General features: G+C 35.7%; 1 long non-coding RNA gene across 1 annotated transcript in view; it reads right to left on the bottom strand.

The window, feature by feature from the left end:
- The window catches only part of LOC125353772, a 581800-nt gene that overhangs the window by 542927 nt on the left and 18965 nt on the right, over positions 1 to 19908 (bottom strand). Inside the window, exon 2 of the long non-coding RNA XR_007211352.1 lies at positions 12598 to 12704. This is a non-coding gene — a long non-coding RNA (uncharacterized LOC125353772). The remainder of the gene's footprint in view (positions 1 to 12597; positions 12705 to 19908) is intronic.

The following is a 19908-nucleotide window of genomic DNA, read 5'->3' on the forward strand; positions in this document are numbered from 1 at the left end:
GTTGTGCTGGTAGCTTTAGTGTGACCTTGTTTGTGTTCTCTTGGATAAATGCCCAGGACGGAGATGGCCGAGTCATCTTTGTTTCACCTTCTAAGGAACCTCCATATTGCTTTCCAGAGTGGCTGAACAAGTTTGCATTCCCACCAACAATGTAGTAGGGTTACTTTTTGGCCACATCTATGCAAGCATTTGATATTGTTAGTTTTCTTGATAAGGGTCATTCTAAATGGGGTGAGGTGAAATGTCAATGTAGTTTTGATTAGCATCTCTGTTTTGGCCAGAGATCTTGAACATTTCTTCATGTATGTATTGGCCATTTTTACTTCTGAAAAGTCTCTCTTCAAGTCTTTAGCTCATTTATTAATTTGGTAATTGTTTTTTGAGGGTTAATTATGGGGGAGTTTAATTTTTTAACCTTTAAGTATATTTTGGATACTACTTGTTTGATGTATAGCTGTTGGAACTCTCCCATTCTATGCACTTTCTATTTCATTCATTAGCTATGTCCTTTTAACACTAGGCTTTCAGAAAACCATCAATCAACTACATGACCCCAGCTCCCAACCTAAACCTGGAGTCTATTAAAAAATTCACAGACCAAGATTATCTACCTCTTGAGAAAATTTTCAACTTGATTCATGGAGAGCTACAGAACAACTGAAAAAGACCAAGATGAAACAGAGATTACTATAGAGTTGGAAAATAAGAATGACTCTAATCAACATTTCAATGATAAGAAGTATGTGTTATAATAAACAATAGCCAAAACACCTCTGGGAAATCAAGATAACACATGATAGAAACTAAAAGTATGATCAATAGTATTGACAGATCAATAAAGTATCAGACAAACCAAAAATATGGTGCTATTAAAAAATGACATTGTAGCAGGGCACCAATGGCTCATGCCTGTAAATCTACTAGTCAGGAGGCTGAGATATGAGGATCACAGTTCAAAGCTAGCCCAGGCAAAAAAGTCCATGATACTCTTTTCTCCAATAAAACAAAATAAGACAAAACAACAACAAAACCTACTCAGAAAAAGTCAGAAGTGGCACTGTGTCTCAAATGGTAGAACACTAACCTTGAGCACAAAAAGGAAAAAGGGACAGATGCTAGACCCTAATTCAAGCACCAGGACTGGCAAAAAAAGAAAAAAAAGACAAGATCAAGGACCAAAAGAAAGGCTTGGGAAGCATTCCAGATCAAAGAGGATCTATTCAGAGACATGGCAGCTAATTACAAGACACACTCTGAGTGTATGCATTATGAAGATTGGCTTAGCCAATAAAGTAAGAATACTGCTAACATTATGATAGCCAAGTTCTGTCAGTGTAGCATTTACTGAACTTGGCTTCCATATTGTGGAAGAGAATATCCGAGAATATACCCATTTGTAGGAAGCTCATACTGAAATATGTATAACTAAAGAACCATGATACATGAAACTTACTTTTTTTTTGCCAGCCTTCGCTTGTCCTAGAGTGTTTTGTTGTTGTTGTTATTGTTGCTTTCCTCTCTCTCAAGGCTAGCACTCTACCAATTGAGCCAGAGTGCCACTTCTGGCTTCTTCTGTGTATGTGGTACCAAGGAATTGAACCCAGGGCTTCATGAATGCTAGGCAAGCACTCTACCACTAGGCTAAACTCTTGGCCCAGAACTTAATTTTAATGGCCAAAGTGGGGAATACAGAAAGTTAACTCTGTGTGTGTGTGTGTGTGTGTGTGTGTGTGTGTGTGTGATACAAGAACAAAAGGAACAAGTGTTGGTGAGGTGATTTTGGTGATAGTGCAATGGCTTTTTATTGTTGTTTTTTGGTAGTCTGGGATTTGAATTTAGGACTAGGGCCACCTACTTAGAAGGGAGGCACAATACAATGCTCCTGAGTCCTGTCCCCAGTATAAACTTTTAATCTTTAGTTAGTTTTCAGATATAGAGACTCCTGGTTTTATTTATTTATTTTATTATTTTTTTCCCTGATGCTACTCTGGACTGAAATCCTACTTACTACATGAGAGTAGTTGGAGTAGTTGATCTGACAAAATGGGTCATTGTGCACAGTCTTTTTGGAGTGTCACTAACTTCTTGTGGGGGATGGTCTGTGTAAGGTTCCCCAGAAAGGAAATCTGTCACATGGTTCAGGTAGAAAAGAGTTTATTGTGGGGGAGAGAAAGATGGAGTCATGGGGAGGCAGAGGCGAAGAAAGTAGAGAAAAGGAGAAAGAAAGAGGGCCAGGACTCCTGTTAAGCCAGATTATACAGGGAAAGGTGGGAGGCAGTATCACAGTGGGTACAGAAGTGATCTCAGAGACTGGGGATGCTCTCACTGTCAGATGGAGGCATGACCAGCATGGTCCAGGATGTGACCAAAGCAGACGAGGAAGTGACCTCAGAGTCTGGAGTTCTTGCTGCCTCAGTCAGGTTATTGGTAATTAGTGGTTTCATGCAGGTTAAGAAGGAAGCAGCTGTTGTGCCGGGCAGACCTATCAGTGTGGCACCAAGATCCTTCCATAATTTCTTTGCCTTTTTAGTAGCTAGCATTACAGACATCAGCTAAAACATCCACTAACCATTGTTGTACCTTTTACACAGTTTTGGTGCAGGCTGATTTTGTTTTATTTTGTCTAATGAGAAGCTGTAAAGGGCCTTTTATGTATGTATTTATTTATTTATTCCTTTCTTTAAGGTAAAAGAACATACAAGATTTTTATTTATTTTAATATATATTTTTCTTGATTGTCAAAGTGAAGTACAGAGGGGTTACAGTTTCATATGCAAGGCAGTGAGTACATTTCTTATCCAACTTGTTACCACCTCCCTCATTTTTCCCCCTGCTTCTCCCTCTCCCCCCATGAGCTGTACAGTTGTTTTACACCATATAGTTTTGAAAGTATTGCTGTTGCATTAGCTTGTCTTTTTAGCCTTTTGCTCTCAATTTTGATATTACCTTTCCCTTTCCTAGTTCCAGTACACTTGTATACAGTATCCAGAGTACTAAAAGCAGTTACATTAATATCAGTGGTAAACCATGGGAAGCAAATATAACTACAACAGTGATATACGACTTGTTTCATAACCTGAAATTCATTTCTCTTAGCATCATCTCATATGCTCATATGGGCATACCTCTTGAGCTATTGTGATCTTCTGCTTGGAGTGTCCTAGACGTGTAGTAGTTATTCCCTACTAGGGAAACTATAGAGTCCATCTTTCTGTGTGTCTGGCTCACTTAGGTTCATTGGATTTATCTTTAGCCTTTCAAAGAGTAAGGCAAAAATGTCAGGTGAAAAAAAATAAGGCAAAAATAGTCACCTTTTGTCACTGTGATAAATATGATGTGTTGACTTAGGGAGTAAGGATATATGTATTTTGACTGTTGGTTTTAGAGGTTTTATTGCACCATCAGTTGGCAATGTGTGTCTGGGCCTGTGAGGATGCCTGCCACCATGATAGAAGGATGCTCACCGCAGTTAACCTGCGTGGCCAGCTCTCCCTTTTCTTCCACTTCTATCTCATTTGACTTGCCAGCCTACAGGGTGAGGCACTGGGAGGGGCTTCTGTGCTTCCTCCATCTGGAAATTTCCTCTCAGAGAAGCCAGAAGTATACTTCACTAACCTCCTAGGCACCCTGGACTCCAGTCAAATTGACCTTCAAGAGTAACTATCACAAACAAAACCCAAAAGCAGACTAAGAGAGCTGATACTGATTGAAGAGATAAAAACATTTATTATTAAACAAATTAGTCTTGAAAATAAAATTTTTCCTATACCAAGGAAGATAGTTAAGGATTTCAGGAAAGCAAAAGAGTTCCTTATAAAGGAAAGCCAGAAGATGTAAAAATATAATCCAGGGACCAATGTTAAAGGAGAAGCTGTTATATAACTGTTGTAATTACTTTCAACATGCAATGTGAAACCATAGCTTCTATTATTGATGACCCTTCCTGTGGTTGTACCTTCACTATCTCTGTATCTTATATGAGTACATTGGAAACCGTGTATACAGGTATTAGAACAAGGAAACTGTAAGGGAATACCAAAATCGAGAAACACAGGGTAAAAAAGACAAACAATTATAAAAGAAATACTTGCAAAACTGTTTAGTGTAAATCTACTGAACAACTCATGGGGGGAAGGGGAAGGGGGAGGGGGAGGGGGGAATGAGGGAGGAGGTAACAAACAGTATAAGAAATGTATCCAATGCCTAAAGTATGAAACTGTAACTGCTCTGTATATCAGTTTGACAATAAAAAAATAGGTTTTAAAACAACAACAACAACAAAAAAAAGGAGAAGCAAAGTTAAGCTAGCATTGGAGGAGTCTCACAAGTGTGAGAAACGATCATTTGTCACCTATGTTCCCCAACAAATTTCAGTCAAAGAGGAGGGTAGAACTCAGGTATTAAAAAAAAAAATGTATGGAGCACAAATGGAAGATTTCTGCTCACCATGCCTCCTAGGAAACTTCCAGAAATGCAGAAATGTGCTTTTGCTAAAGCAAGAGAGTAAACCACAGTCTAAGAGGAAATGTAGCCTGGAAACAAGAAATCCATCAGGCAAAAAATCAAGAAAGGGAGTCTGGGAATTCAACCAGTTAGATGCGGGCAGAAAGATGGAAAACTGGAAGGAAAACAGAAAATATTAATATTGAAATCTATTCATATTTTCCTCATTTTGTGCATTCACAAATGTGAAATCGACATTGGTAACATCATAAACTTTAGGAAAGACAAAGGTTCTGTGCTAAAAAATGTCAATCTAAAAACAAAATTAATTTGACCTAGTTTGAATTAGCACATTGAAAGAATGTAAGAAGAAAATTTGTAACTACGTATGCCCTAAAGTCTTTGTACATCAAATAACTGGGGTTATAAACAATATAACCATATGATTCAAAATAATGAAGGTAATTAATAAAAGTGCCCAGAACTTGAGCACTGATTTTTCTATTGAATAAGACTGTACCAAAGCACAAACAATTGTGATTATGTTGCTGTTATTATGTGCGTCTTAAAACTATTTGATTGCTAGATCCATGAAATACTATTTATAAAAATATTATTTATAAAAATAAAGTCAAGCTTAAAAGAACAAATTGTATTGCTTCAAGAGCCCTTGAAATTTTAACAATGCAGAACAGTGGAGGTTACACAGGCAGCTACCTGATCTATGAATTCTCTGTGGAGAAACATTTAAAAGGAAACAGAACTCAGAGTTACACAACACATACCTTAAGAGCCAAACTATGCTCTAGAAATGTATCCAATGCCTAACATATGAAACTGTAACCTCTCTGTACATCACTTTGACAATAAATAAGAAAAATAAATAAATAAAAAGGTAAAAACAGAAACAAGGACAAAAAAGAAAAAATAATAAAAGAAAATCATAACATTAAAAAAATCCCAAATAATTTGAAAGCTCAATTTTTTATGGCTACCTGTAGAAGGATAAGCACATCAAATATCACACTAAAGTATTTTCATTTTTAAATTTTAAGTAGTTATACAGAGGGTTTGTCATTTAAAAAAGCAGTTCATAAACCCAATGTATCTTGATCAATGGTATCCTTTCAACATTCTCACCCATGCCTCCTCTATTGACTAAATGCTTACTATGTTGACGTTGATAATGATTTGAAATGAAGCACATTTGAATATTCTTGCTTTTCACTCTACCCTGAGTACACAAGGAGTTAATTCTCTTTTCTGTTATCGATTGGATTTGTGAATTCCCACAAGTTCAGAATGTTTACTTTCATTTCAAAGCAGCTGATGTTGGAAAGCTAAATAGTAATACTTTGGACTTTAGGAATAGTTATACTCTTGGTTTGTACTAAGTGAGGTGTATGAATTATAAATGATATATATTTCAGATACTATCATTTAAATGTTATAATACATTAGAAGGAAAAAATACCTCTCTTTCACAACTGTGGTTTGACTGCACTTTTTAGCACTATCAATCACCTATTCTGTCATTAAAACAATAGCAATTAGTCCAAGCTATAAAAAAAGTTATCTATTATCATTACAGGGTAAAATACAAATGATGTCTAGTTAAGTAGAAATTCAAATTTTCTTTCCACAAGGAAATAATAGTAATTCCTTATTAGAGTCAAGCTATAAATTTTACATGTAATTGTTTCCAGCACAGAGAAGGTGAAGAACTGCTGACATCTGGTGTTTGAGGCCTGTGTAATAGGACATTGAAGAAACTTCTATATTATGTAAACTTCTTTTTGTAGGAGAAAAATTTACATTTTGGGAACTCCAAACATTATAGTCTTCACCTTATATTAATAGTTTTAAAAGCATTCTTTTCATTTTTCATGATTTAAGAGGAACATCAAATGTAGTGACCTTTAATTAATTTTCAGTTTTTCATCATCCAGATGACAAACTTGATTACTAATTTTTAAAACAAAATTATTTTCCCTTAATCTTCTTCCTGCTGTTTCTTATCTGAGATTGTTCCTCCTGTCATTTGTGTTTACTTTTGCATATCTCAAGGTTTTATTTGGGCTTTTCTCCTTTTCCTCGTCGCCAATTTCTCTACAATGCAAAATCAATACCCGTGGTTGTGAGGAAGCATTTCCAAAGCCTCCAACTTTTATCTCAGTCTTACTCTTATAAATTCCCTATTAAGTCTCCAAATACTCTGCCATCAAGTCATCAACCAAAGTCAGTATGATTGAAAAGAATATTAATATGCATTGCGACAAATACTTACATAATAATGCTTTTATCTTTGATAATTACTGTCATAATTTGATAATAGAGTAGATATGACAAATAATGAACATGAAGAAGGAGATAAAATCATGAGTAAGGGAACTTTTTATTTCTCCAAGCACAAAATGAGTGTGATTGAAAAGCACAGAAATAAGTAAAAGTAAAAAAAAACAAAGGAAATATAAAAAAGGTCACGGTTTTTGAGTTTGGTACCCTGGGTATTGTATATATGTTCATCTGAATTAGAGAAGGGGAACATCAAAATGGTGAAATAAAGCATAAAGGGAGAACAGTGCAACAGTGATACTCACAAGACAATATTTTGGAAATTAACTCTACAATGTTGGGGGGGGGAATTGAGGGGGAGGGGATGTGGGAGAAATTGAGGGAGGAAGTGGCAAGTTTAACAAGAAATGTACTCACTGCCTTATGTATGTAACTGTAACCCTTCTGTACATCATCTTGACAAAAAATTAAATTAAAAAAGAGAAGATCACTTTATAGTTATGGAAAGATGTCACTTTAGGGAAAAGAGGATAAAACTGTTGACAAGAACTAAAATTTTGATGACCCTGAAAATGATGATATCTACAATGGCAGAAAGAAAGATTATACTCTTTGAGCATATGACTCTTGACTAAAGTGATCATTGAAAACTGAAGCAAGACTTTCCAGTAGAGTATTAATATTAAGTGATGGCCTTGGTTTAAAAAGCAAAGTGTTTACAGAATATTTATCAATATACTACTTAAAATTTGCTTGCTAATCTATATGTTTTCACAATTATATCATCATAAATTTAAATTTTTACTAGTTTCTTATCAATGAAAGGAAAAAAGATTTTTGGTAAAATACTAAGAATAATTTTAAGAGTTGCAAACCTATTCATTTGTAACCAGGAGACTATTTGTTGTAGGAAATTTCTAGATTGTATAAAAAAATATGTTCACTCAATGAATACGTTTTAATACACTTTAGGATTTACTTTTTCTGGCTAGTTTTGGGATATTAAAAGCCTGATAAGATTTTCCAAGATTTGGTGAATCAATGTAAAATATTATAGTAATTAAATATTATAATATTTAAAACATAAAATGTCAATATTATAAAAATCATTGTAACATATTGAATATATATAACCATACAAAAAGTTATGAAAATCTATAACAGCATTCATATTTCTGAATTGGGAATATTCCTATTTATCCAACTTAATGTAAAGTAAACTGACCACTGGAGGAGGATAAAATGAATTAGTCTTGTGGACTAGAATTCAAGACTACTCAAACTAATCTCTGTCCTTCACAGATTTATCTTCCATTACCACTATATTACAGAAAGCATTGCTGTCTTTTCCTTTGTGTCCCCAATATCTAAATGATTGCCTATTTATACATCATTTCCTCTACCTAGCAAAGGTAGGAAGCCTTATTTCTGCCAAGGGCCACATAGACATTATAATATTATGACATTATCCTTAGCCTATATAGAAGTATCAATACAGGCAGATGGCCTCAGGTAGTCCACAAGAAACCTAAGAGAAACACAGGTTTCTAGCTTATCAAGTACCAAATGATTCCATGGGCATCATATATATATTAACCCTAGTAACACTCCCTCCCCCCACCACACACACTCCTGAAAAAGGTCATTCACAGCTCATACAGCTGTGTTTTACGTACAGCAAATTCTACTTCCCTCATGAAGCTTTCTCAGTTGTGCTAATACAAGTCCACAGTCTTCTTTCAGGAAAGTAGTTGGCATTGCATCAGCCTTTATCCTTTAGTGCCAAGAAAATAGTATTATATATATATATATATATATATATATACATCATATATCCATAATAATAGGCTAATGTGTGGTACTTGTATGAGAATGTATCTAACATGGAGGATGATAAATTATTTCAGGGAAGAAATATTTTATTAGGACCTGCTATCCCAGATCTATTGGCATGCACTCTACTCAGTACATGCTTATAATGCTTTGTTGTAATGTATCTCTCTTTAGTTTTTAAGCTGCATCACTGGAAGGGCAATGCTTGTGTTTTGGCCCCTGCCTACATTCTCCTCATTTACATTTTCTTCAGCTCTGTGAGTAAAGGGTAGAAGAAAATTCTCAGTTAGGAATCTTGGCTCAAAATGTAATGTGCTACAAATTTTCAACGTTAAAACTGTGATTTGGAAATTGATTTTGAATGTGACCCATAGAACTATTTTGATTCATTCTACTTAATACATATTTTGACTTAGATACTACTTTAAAATATATCTTGAATGGCTACTGAACACTAATTCATATGAAACAATTCTTTTTTCCCCTTTATTGTCAAAGTGAAATACAGAGGAGTTACAGTTTTATATGTAGGCAGTGAGTACATTTCTTGTTCAACTTGTTACCTCCTCCCTTATTTCCCCCCTCCCCCTTTCCCTCCCCTCTGCATGGGTTGTACAGTTGGTTTACACCAAATGGTTATGTAAGTATTGCTTTTGGAATTGTTTGTCTTTTTATCCTTTGTCTCTCAATTTTGACATTCCCTTTCCCTTCCCTAGTTCTAATACACGTATATACAGTATCCAGGGTACTCAGATGAGATACAATGATAGTGGAGTACAACCATAGGAAGGGAATATGAGAGAAAAAGAAAGCTATGGTTTCTCATGGAAATAATTGCAACAATGATATAACACTTGTTTCCATAAGGTGGAGTTCATTTCACTTAGCATCATCTTATGTGTTCATTAGGGCATAGCTATTGGGCTATTGTGATCTGCTATGAGTAGCCAAAACATGAAAACATGTACTAATTACTCCGCATGAGGGAAACCATAGAGTACTTGTTTTTTTTGGGTCTGGCTCACTTCACTTCCCTTATACTTTGCAAAATATTCTCTTACCATCTACCAGAAAATAACATTTAACATTTACAAATAACACGTTAACATCACTACAGTTGTTGGCAACATTAAATAATTTACATTGATGGATGATAAAAGTGCTGCTTAAATTTCAAACCATGGGGTGTTATTGGCTGGAATGAATTTCCAGTTCAATGATTCAATGCTATCTTAATATTCCATAACTTCAGTTTTCATACTACATTTATTCTGTGAGTAGATTTTATAAAATGGGAGTTGCTTACATTGCCAGGTTCATTTTATTATCTTTCTGTTTGGGTTTAATTTCCTTGTTACCAAAAGACAGAAAAAAAGAAAAAATAAAATTTTATAATCTATAGGGCATTGCTGATTTGATGGGCAGACAACATACTCTGAAGTGAAAAGGACGGTGCCTTTTCTGCAGATACCTACTTGTAGATCCTTTACATAAAGCAGAGTTAGTTCCCTAAAAGAATAAAATCAAAGGCAGGCAGTGTTATAAAGTAAGACAAGAAGAACTCAGAGAAATCTTGAACTATTGATGTCTTTAGAACTGGTAGTACATTGATTTGAAGATTTAAAATAAAAATTGTTCAACTTGCCACATGACTGTTACTATTATATCAGGTGTAATAAAAGGTAGAATTAATTTAGTATCTAATTAGTTAGAAGTGTCTCTGTAGTACACACAGACAAACACATACACTCACACAGGTGCACACATACAAACACACATTTATATTCTGGATACCCATTTATTTCTGTAGTTTATTTATCTCCTATTAATCTGATGCTTAGATAACCTCTATTGTTTTTTAATTGGAAATAAACATCCATTCTAACACATTCATTGTGCTGAAATAGTCATAAAAAGTTTGTTACAAACCTTTTCTCAGTTAATTTACAAAATGGGGAACTTAGGGACACATATTTAAGCATAAGGCATAACTATGTTGACTGGCTGACAGCTATAAAACTCACAAATGTAGATACTTGAGCTAGGTCAACCAATATTGACTACTAAATCTAAACCAGCATTATTCTCCTTTTTCCTGCCATTATTGCAGAGAGAAGGGAGAAAAAAAATGATTCATGTAGTTGTATCCACAAACTGGACTGTCTATCCACTGAGGATGAGTTAGCTGGACACAGAGTTCTGTCTAAAGTTACAGATTAAGAAATAATGAAGCCATGGGTGTAAACTCAGAGCACACAGTATCTGCACTAAGGGCAAGTGTAGAGTATACATTATCCAACTCTAATGGACAATAACATGAAAATGGGGAGGGAGAGTGAACCTAAAAATCACTATTTGGACAGCCTAGAGAAGTTTGAGAAAGAGATGACTACTGCTACTTTTTGTAATGTTTCAATATAAAAAAAATACAACTTATTTATGTGCACGACACTGAAGTGACTTAAAGAATTGCAGAAAATGTGGTCATGGAGAATCACACAATTCCAAAGTAAAAATCCAAGAAAGGTAAAGATATAATGAAGTTATTTTATGATTTTGACTTTTTTTGTTTCTATGTCTCATACACATGAAAATGTTAATATCCTATAACATACCTCATTTACATTTTTTTTTGCTCCTTGTAATACTCTATGTGTGTGCGTGCACACACGCATGCTTATGTGTATATGTGTGTACATCCTGGAGCTTTCACTCAGGGCCGGGGCACTGTTACTGGGCTTCATTCTTCAAAGATAGTTCTCTTCCATTTGAACCACAATCCCACTTTTCCCCTTTTTGGTACTTAATTGTAGATAAGAGCCTAATGGGCTTTCCTGCCATGGCTGGATTCAAACCACATTCCTCAGATCTAAGCCTTCTGAGTAGATGGGATTATAGCATGAGCCACCAGCTCCCAGCCATAATTACTGTTCTAAAGTATGTATTTTAATACTTACATATTATTTAAAAAACATTTTGTCCATAATGTCTATACAATTACCTAATAGGACTGCTCATGATTGTCATTGAATTAAATCACACTGTAAGAAGCATTCTTCTGTTTATAACTTCCCACATATTGCTAATTGTTTTCCGATACTGTTATTAGGCAAATAATTGCTCTCAGAAAAAAGGAATCATTTGAGTATTTGGTACATGAACCAAATGTTTATTAGGCGCCTTGCATCTTTATTTTATGATATTTATTCTGGTCTCCTTGCTGACTTATCTTTCTCATCTTTAAAACTCTAGAGGGCTGTGAGTTTATGTGAATTATGCCTAAGAAACATGTATTAAGCCCAGTAGATAGGTTTTGCAAAGTACCAAAATTCTTTTTAATTAAGTTGTGCACAATTATTTTCTATACTATAAACCAGTAGCCTTCTATTGTACTTAGCCTGTGAATGCTTTATATTAATGTCAAACGTGAGAGCTATAGATCCATGCAGTGCAAACTCAAAGAGTATCATAACTGAATATCTCAGAGATCTTATATTTCTGTCCTTTCAAAGTCAGAGATCAATACAACAAAATCTGAGATCAAGAAGTCTTTTGAGTGTCAGGGTTATTTAACTCCTCTGATTGTCTGACAGTAATAGTGACAAAATTTGGGGATGGGGGAGTTACCATGGTAGACTCAGCCAACAAGTACTTGTGATGAAGAAGGCTACTGAATATCTGGACATTGCCAGTGTGCCATTACCACTCGGCATCACCATCCAAAACTGCCTGTATCATCATGCTTTGTCATGTTTCCTCTACTTCATCCTTTACTGCAGCTCAAGGCCTTTTGGCATGAAGTTCATAAGGAAATCCTCCATTGACTACCAATTCTGTCAGGAAAATGTGCACTGCCTTTAAAGACACCATGCAGTTTGAAAGGAAAACTTTTTGAAGACATAAAAAGGTCATGGAAAAGGTCAAAGATGGATGCTGAAGTTACATCATGAGCCTAGTTGATGGGAGTTCAAGAGAAATGCACATCGTGCCATTGATAACAAGCCCAGTGCCTCATTCCAAACTTACCTGGAGCTGAAGCTCATCATGTCCTTCAGCATTGGTGCCAACATGCTTCCAGTCACAAGATTTACTGGAATGTAGGGTGCCAGGAACTACTTGTCTTTTACTCCCACCTGGAAGAAAAGAAAGTATCCATCATATCTTTTTCTCATCCCTACAGTCACAGTGAGATGTCCTTTCTGCTATCTGCCTATGATACTCACTTATGAAAACAACACAAAGGGAGGCAGGTCAAACTCTCCACTTCTATAATAACATCTGGATGATTAACAAAGCATCTATGTAGGTGAGGGGACCATCTACATTTTACTTCTGATCAAATGATCCTTCTAAAACATGGTTGTACTATTCCAATGCATTTATATCTATCTATTCAGTTTAAACAATCCATGTGTTTATTTAGGAAACTGTTTGCGATGTACTGTCTATTCTGGCTGTACATCAACATTTTTTTTTAAGCTCGGGGAAAACCTATTGTTAAAAATACCCCTTGTTTACTTTTACCTTAAAAAGGAACTTCATTAAAAATAAATTTCATTAGTTTTATTTATTATTAGAATTTTTGAAATTACCTTTAAGTAGTTGTATAAAGAGATTTTAGATTAACATGTCACTTAATGGGTATAATGAATCCTGGTCAATGTCATCTCTTTGTCATTCTCCCATCAACCACTTTCAACACCATGTATCCTGTAAATGGTTCTAGTTTTATATTTAAATATATACATCTAATATTTTGACTTCATTTTCCCACATTTCATCTTCTCTTAATTTCACTGTACCTGACAACTCAAGTTCCTGCTTGCTGATATTCATTTTTTTACACTGTTAATTTGTTGTTCAGAGGAGTTACACCCTAGGAATACTCCCTTCTGTGTATCATCCTTTTTTTCTTTCTTTTTTTTTTTTTACTTATGGGATTATCCTTTTTTTGTTCCTTTATTTATTGTCAAAGTGATGTACAGAGAGGTTACAGTTTCATACTTTAGGCTTTGGGTACATTTCTTGTATTGTTTGTTACCTCCTCCCTCATTCCCCCCTCCCCCTCCTCCTCTCCCTTTCCCTGCATGAGTTCAGTTGGTTTACACCAAATGGTTTTGCAAGTATTGCTTTTGGAGTTGTTTGTCTTTTTATCCTTTGCCTCTCGATTTTGATATTCCCTTTCACTTTCTTAGTTCTAATACCAGTATATACAGTTACCAATGTACTCAGATAAGATACACTGATAGTGCGAGTACAATCATAGGAAGGGATACAAGAGGATCATTAACAATAAAAGCTACAGTTTCACATGGCATGTTGAAAGTAATTTGCAACAGTGATATAACAGTCATTTCCATAACATGAAATTCATTTCACAAATGTGGTACATATACACAATGGAATTTTATGCCTCTATCAGAAAGAATGACATTGCCTCATTCATCAACGTCCCATGTGTATCTGTAGCTTCTACTATTGATGATGTTCTTGTATCACCTTCCTGTGGTTGTATGTATACTATCTCTGTAATCTTATCTGAGTATATTGGAAACCGTCTATACTGGTATTAGAACTAGGAAATTGAAAGGGAATACCAAATTTGAGAGACACAGGGTAAAAAAAGACAAACAACTACAAAAGCAATACTTGCAAAACTGTTTGGTGTAAGTGAACTGAACACCTCATGGGGGGAAAAGGGAAAGGGAAAGGGGGAAGAGGGAGGGGGAAATGAGGGACGATGTAACAAACAGTACAAGAAATGTATCCAATGCCAAGTGTATGAAACTGTAACCTCTCTGTACATCAGTTTGATAATAAAAATTTGAAAGAAAAAAAAATGGAAAGACTTGTAAAACATTATACTAAGTGAAGTGAGCCAGACCCAAAGAAACCTGGACTCTATGGTCTCCCTCATATGGAATAATTAGCACAGGTTTAGGCTAGTCACAGCAGAGGATCACAAGAGCCTAATAGCTATGCCCTTATGAATGCATAAGAGGTGTATCATCCTTTATTTAATTTGTGTATGTGTGTGTATGCATATGGTCTGGTATATGTTTATAACTTAGATATATTTAAACCTGGAAAAATTTGTTTTAAGTGAAGTAAACTAATACCCAAAGGGCACACGTTTTCTATTATGTGTGGAAGGTAGATCCATTAGTTTTATGACTATCCTACTTTATATTTCTCTCCAAAAATACTGATGAAAAAGATGGCCATGCCAGATTATTCTTAGTAGGAGATGTGTTAGCACAAACCTGGTCACACAATGAAGTCCCGGGCTAGTGAGAGCCAGGAACTCAGAGGGCTGCCTCTGGTGAAGGATGAGCAAGGCTGGGTCATCTTCCATACCCAAATCAGCGTTCCACTCATCACTGCACTCTACTCATGTCCCAGACTGGCCCATCGTGAGCTTTTTAAGGCATTTTAGACAAACATGCAGCCACACAGCCAATAATCTAGCATTTTCTGCGTCTTGGTCCTCTTTCCAGGACTTGGGCTTCTAGTTAAATTTCATGGGGTGGACCTTGCTGTTTTCTGATATTGATGTCCACTGTCCACCTCAATCTTCAAAATACTCCACTGTTTGACCTAGCTGCTTGATGACCTGTGGACAGCCTGTCATGACTACTTGGTGTTAATTTGTTTGCTTGGATTGGCACATGAGACTGGTTGGTACCACCCTTTGAGATGACTAATATGGCTTCATGCCTTTCGAACCATCATGAAATCTCCCAACTCGGAACCCTGCCTTTAGTGTCCCGCTAGGCACCGTTCATTTTGTCCTACTTCTTGGCTGATTTTTAACTTTAAGAGTCTTGGGTCACCTACAGTGTGATAGGCTGCAGAAAGAACTGAATTGTTTGCAAGAAACTCAAAATTTCTGATTGACCATTGCTCTTTCTATGCCGACATTTCATATTCTGGAATCCTTTATATCCTATCACTTCCACTTCTGCTCCAGTACACCTTACCGGGTTCTTACTTAAACAGCAAACGCTGCTTGAAGGCTGATTTGGAGCTAGCAAAAAGCAGATAGTAGTTTGAAAATATGATAAATTGAGGAGAGCTTAATAGAGGACTTATGTATAAAAAGGAGGGGTGGAAGTAGGGAAACCATGACAGGTGTGGTACTGCATCCTCCAGCCTGCAGAGGACAAACTCCACCTTCCACAGGGGTCAGGGATGGAGGGAGGAGGCAGACCTTTCCTTAGGATCACAGATTGCACAAGGTGACATAACAAAGAAACCTGAGGACCAGTGACCTTTCCCTTTCCCTCTAGTTTCCTACCTCATCTCCCTGTGAGGCAAAACACATTGCAAGACAAATGGGAGCCTATTGCTGAGTAACATACAAGCCTCCATCTCAAGTCAGAGTGTACATTCAGAAAGACAAGACATAGTTCTGAGAGGAGATATAATAGATCCAGCAGACATTCTCATTCATGCCTAAGAGCAAGGTATTTGCAATTAGATTTACGTCTGCCTTCTAACTATATCTGCATAAACAATGGTCAAATTTACTTTGTTCTAATTATTGGAATCTGTGTGACTTGTGCAATAACATGAATTCAGAGTTCTATTCAATTAAGTGGAATAACACACTCTTTGTACATGGTAAAAATTATGGCAGCTGTTACTTGACTTGTTACTTGACTTGGTGCCAACAGCCTCGGCACCAGTGACATATGCCTGTCAACCTAGCCTACTCAGGAGGCTGAGATCTGAGGATCCCGGTTCCAATCTAGCCTAGGCAGGAAAGTCCATGATATTCTTGTCTCCAATTAACTACCAGAAAACTGGAACTGGAGCTGTGGCTCAATGCAATAAAGTCCTAGCATTGAGCCAAAGAGCTCAGGGGCAGTGCCCAAGCCCTGAGTTGAAGCCCCACAACTGACAAAAGTTAAAAACAGAGCAAACATACATAATACAGAATGGTCAACTTTTGATATTTGCAAACCTTTGTTGAGGAGACTCTTGTCCGTCAGTCACAAACACATTCCTTAGGGAATGTCTACTTAGACTTTGTAACCTGTCAACTGCTGGGAGGCTTTCTGCAGCTCTTTCTCCAGCAAGAGTGGGTATTTCCCCATTTTCTTTTCCATAGACACACAGCTTTTGATGTAAGTGCACTATGCTTATCTTTCTAATTGACCAAGAGGACCCTATGGGAGAAAGAAGCTAGAACAAATTTATGTGGCAAGGTGGTGGCTCACTAGCAGGGTCTCAGTACACACTTAAGCAACAATGTATCAAGGTATATTTTTAGACAAAGTGTGTAATCCATAAGATTACAGAAAGAAGTAGAATTTTAGCTGCCTGCAAATATCCAGGTGAAAAAATTGCATCTTCATGCCATTTTATTTAACATTTAAAATATTAGATAATTGAATGTATTTTTTTATAATAATTAAGGAATATCTGTACCTTTTTTCTGTGAAATAACTGCAAATGTCCTTTGTCATTAAAAAAATTCCAGCATCAATTTAACTTTTTTAATTTTATGCATTTCCAAAATGAAGCAAATCCTTTAAATGCATCAGCAAAATATTGCCCTGTGTGTCAGTTTTGTGAAGCTTTTGTCCCTAGGCTTCTTTTATTGGCAAGTCTATGTTGAGCACCACAAACAGGTCACACAGTGCCCTCTGGTGGTAAGATACTTCACTGCAATTTCCCTGAATAAAACGTTTTAGGGCAAGAGCTATCTATAGTTACCTATCTATATGGAGTGCATTTCCCCAGTCTTCCTCTTTAGCCTCTAAGCCCACAGAATTGTCTTTAGCTCTGAGATAATACAAAAGTTAAATAAAAATAAAATAACCCATTAGAGCTACTTCAAGAACTACATTAGTGCCTTAAAAAAGTTGAGGTAACAAACAGTACAAGAAATGTATCCAATGCCTAATGTATGAAACTGTAACCTCTCTGTACATCAGTTTGATAATAAAAATTTGAAAAAAAAAGTTGAACAGATTTATTTCTTCCTAGTTTCTTTAGAAGATGGCACTGGTATACAAATATAACAATGGGCTTCAGTACAGGTTAGTCTATGTAGCTAGTTTCTTCTTTACTCTTCCCTTTGCAGCAATGAAGTTGAAAGAGCTACTACCATCGTTTGGAATTCTTAGTGCTAAATATATCAACTCACAGAAAAGTGTAATTTCACTAAGTCGTTCATCACACAAATATTCACAATTCTATGTGCAATGTGCTAGGTCTCTTTTTTCATTTTTTCTTTGAAAAATAGTCAGTAGTGCCTTTCTCCTACAGCATTTATTTTAGTTGAAGACACAGACAAGGAAAAACAAATGTGGAATTAAAGGAAATAATTTGCTATAAGATATGGATCTATAAGTATGTGTGGAGTTATGTTTCAATTTCCAATAGAAAAAGTGTAAGAGGAAACCAGCAGGAGAGGAAAGAAATGGGGAAAGGAGAAATGATGAAAATTAGAGGACATTATACACATTGAATGGGTAGATAGACAGAATTACTGAAAAATGAATAAAAAATCCATATACACAGTAAGCTAAGCTATACACTGGCTGGTTAAAGTAGAGAGAAAATATGCTGTGAGTTAGGGGAAAATAAAGGCAATATTCATATTCAAACAGCAATCAGTGGTCATAATTAAATTCTTATCTGCAGACTACAGAAGTCAGAAGAACACAGTGACATCTTTGAAGTAGTGAAAGTAAATAGAAATTGTCTCTAATTTTATCCTCAGTAAAAATATAACTTAAATATGAAATACTTTTTTGGAAAAGCTAGAATTTTTTGGCTGCCAACATACTTGTGCTTCAGGAAATGTCAAAGAATGTGCTTCAAGGAGAAGTTCGTCACGGGATGTAGACTTTTATTAAGATAAAGAAATAATCTTCCTTGTTGGTGGCTCAAGTTTGTAATCCTAGCTACTCAGGAGGCTGAGATCTGAGGATTGTGATTCAAAGTCAGCCCAGGGATAAAAATTATTTGAGCTCTTTATCTCCAATTAACCACCCAAAAGCTGGAAGTGGAGCTATCCCTAAGCAAAAATACTCAGGGACAGCACGCAGATTCTGAGTTGAAGTCCTTGAGTAGCAGAGAAGTGAGGGGTGGGAGGGAAGTGTCTAAAATGAAAAGATAAGGGTATATAAAAAGTCATAACACTATTTTAAATTATTCTAAAAATTGCACGTTTTTGAGACATGTTTCTTTATGTAGCTTTTTAAAATGAGGACTTAGTATATCAGATTCTAGAGAGCCCATTTTTCTATGGGAGTAACTCAGCCTCTAATCCAAGCAGGACTAACAAGGACATGCTGCCTTGCAGGCACTATTTCTTCCAAACAATTTAATTGACTCCATTCTCTACACATTAGCTCAAAGTTTCCTGGATAGTTATTGTGTTAAGAGGTGAAAGTGTAGATCTGTGACCTATTGTCATGATGCTGAGTTGCTCTGAAGGAACCAGTAGACATAGATGGTAATGATATGAGTAGGACAGCGGGGGGCAGCAGTGTCATTGGCAAAGTTAGCAGTGTGATGGAGCATGAGAAACGAAAGTAACCACATAGAGAAAAGTGACTCTCCTAAGAATACCCTTCTTTGGTCTCAATATGTGAAGTTTTAAAGTCCTGTTTAATTTACGATATCCAAATGAATTTTTTTGTCTTTTACCATCTATTATATTTATTTGATATACATATTGTTTGAATAATTTCTTAACCAAGAATTTTTCATTTTAAACTAGTTATATCTATATTTCTTGATAAAACTCTTATTCAAATAAGTCATCCAGTTGAGCAAGTTCAGTTAATCTTCAAAGTTTTCTATTTCACATATGTCATAAAATAGTGTATAATTTTAAAATTCAATTTTCCTAGCAGAAAAATAACACATAGGGATAAGTGTTATCCTTCACAAAGGATTCTTTCTTCACTATAATGATTAAAACTGGATGGAGATAAGTGGTCCACTGAAAGTCATTGTTCACCTTTTTGCAGGAGAAATGTTATTTACTGTTAGGTAATGAAATCCTAGCTACAGCTCTCTGGTCGCATTAAACTGAGGGAATTTCAGTAACAGTAGTTTCATTATAATGAAAATACTTGGCAATGCATTTTTTTTCTTTCTCTAAGAAATGTCAATACTAATTCCTCTACATAATCATCTGTTTTTATGACAGGTGTTTGAAAATAAAAAGAAACATTTATTTTAGGCATTTTATAGCAATATAAAATAGAAATATTATTTCAAGAAGTAAATTGCCTTTATTGATTACACAAACACAATGATTAAATTCTGCTAGGAAACAGATATGTGCATCCATGAGCACCAATGAAATAGACC

This window comes from Perognathus longimembris, chromosome 1 (genome assembly GCF_023159225.1).
Source record: "Perognathus longimembris pacificus isolate PPM17 chromosome 1, ASM2315922v1, whole genome shotgun sequence".
NCBI lineage: Eukaryota > Metazoa > Chordata > Mammalia > Rodentia > Heteromyidae > Perognathus > Perognathus longimembris.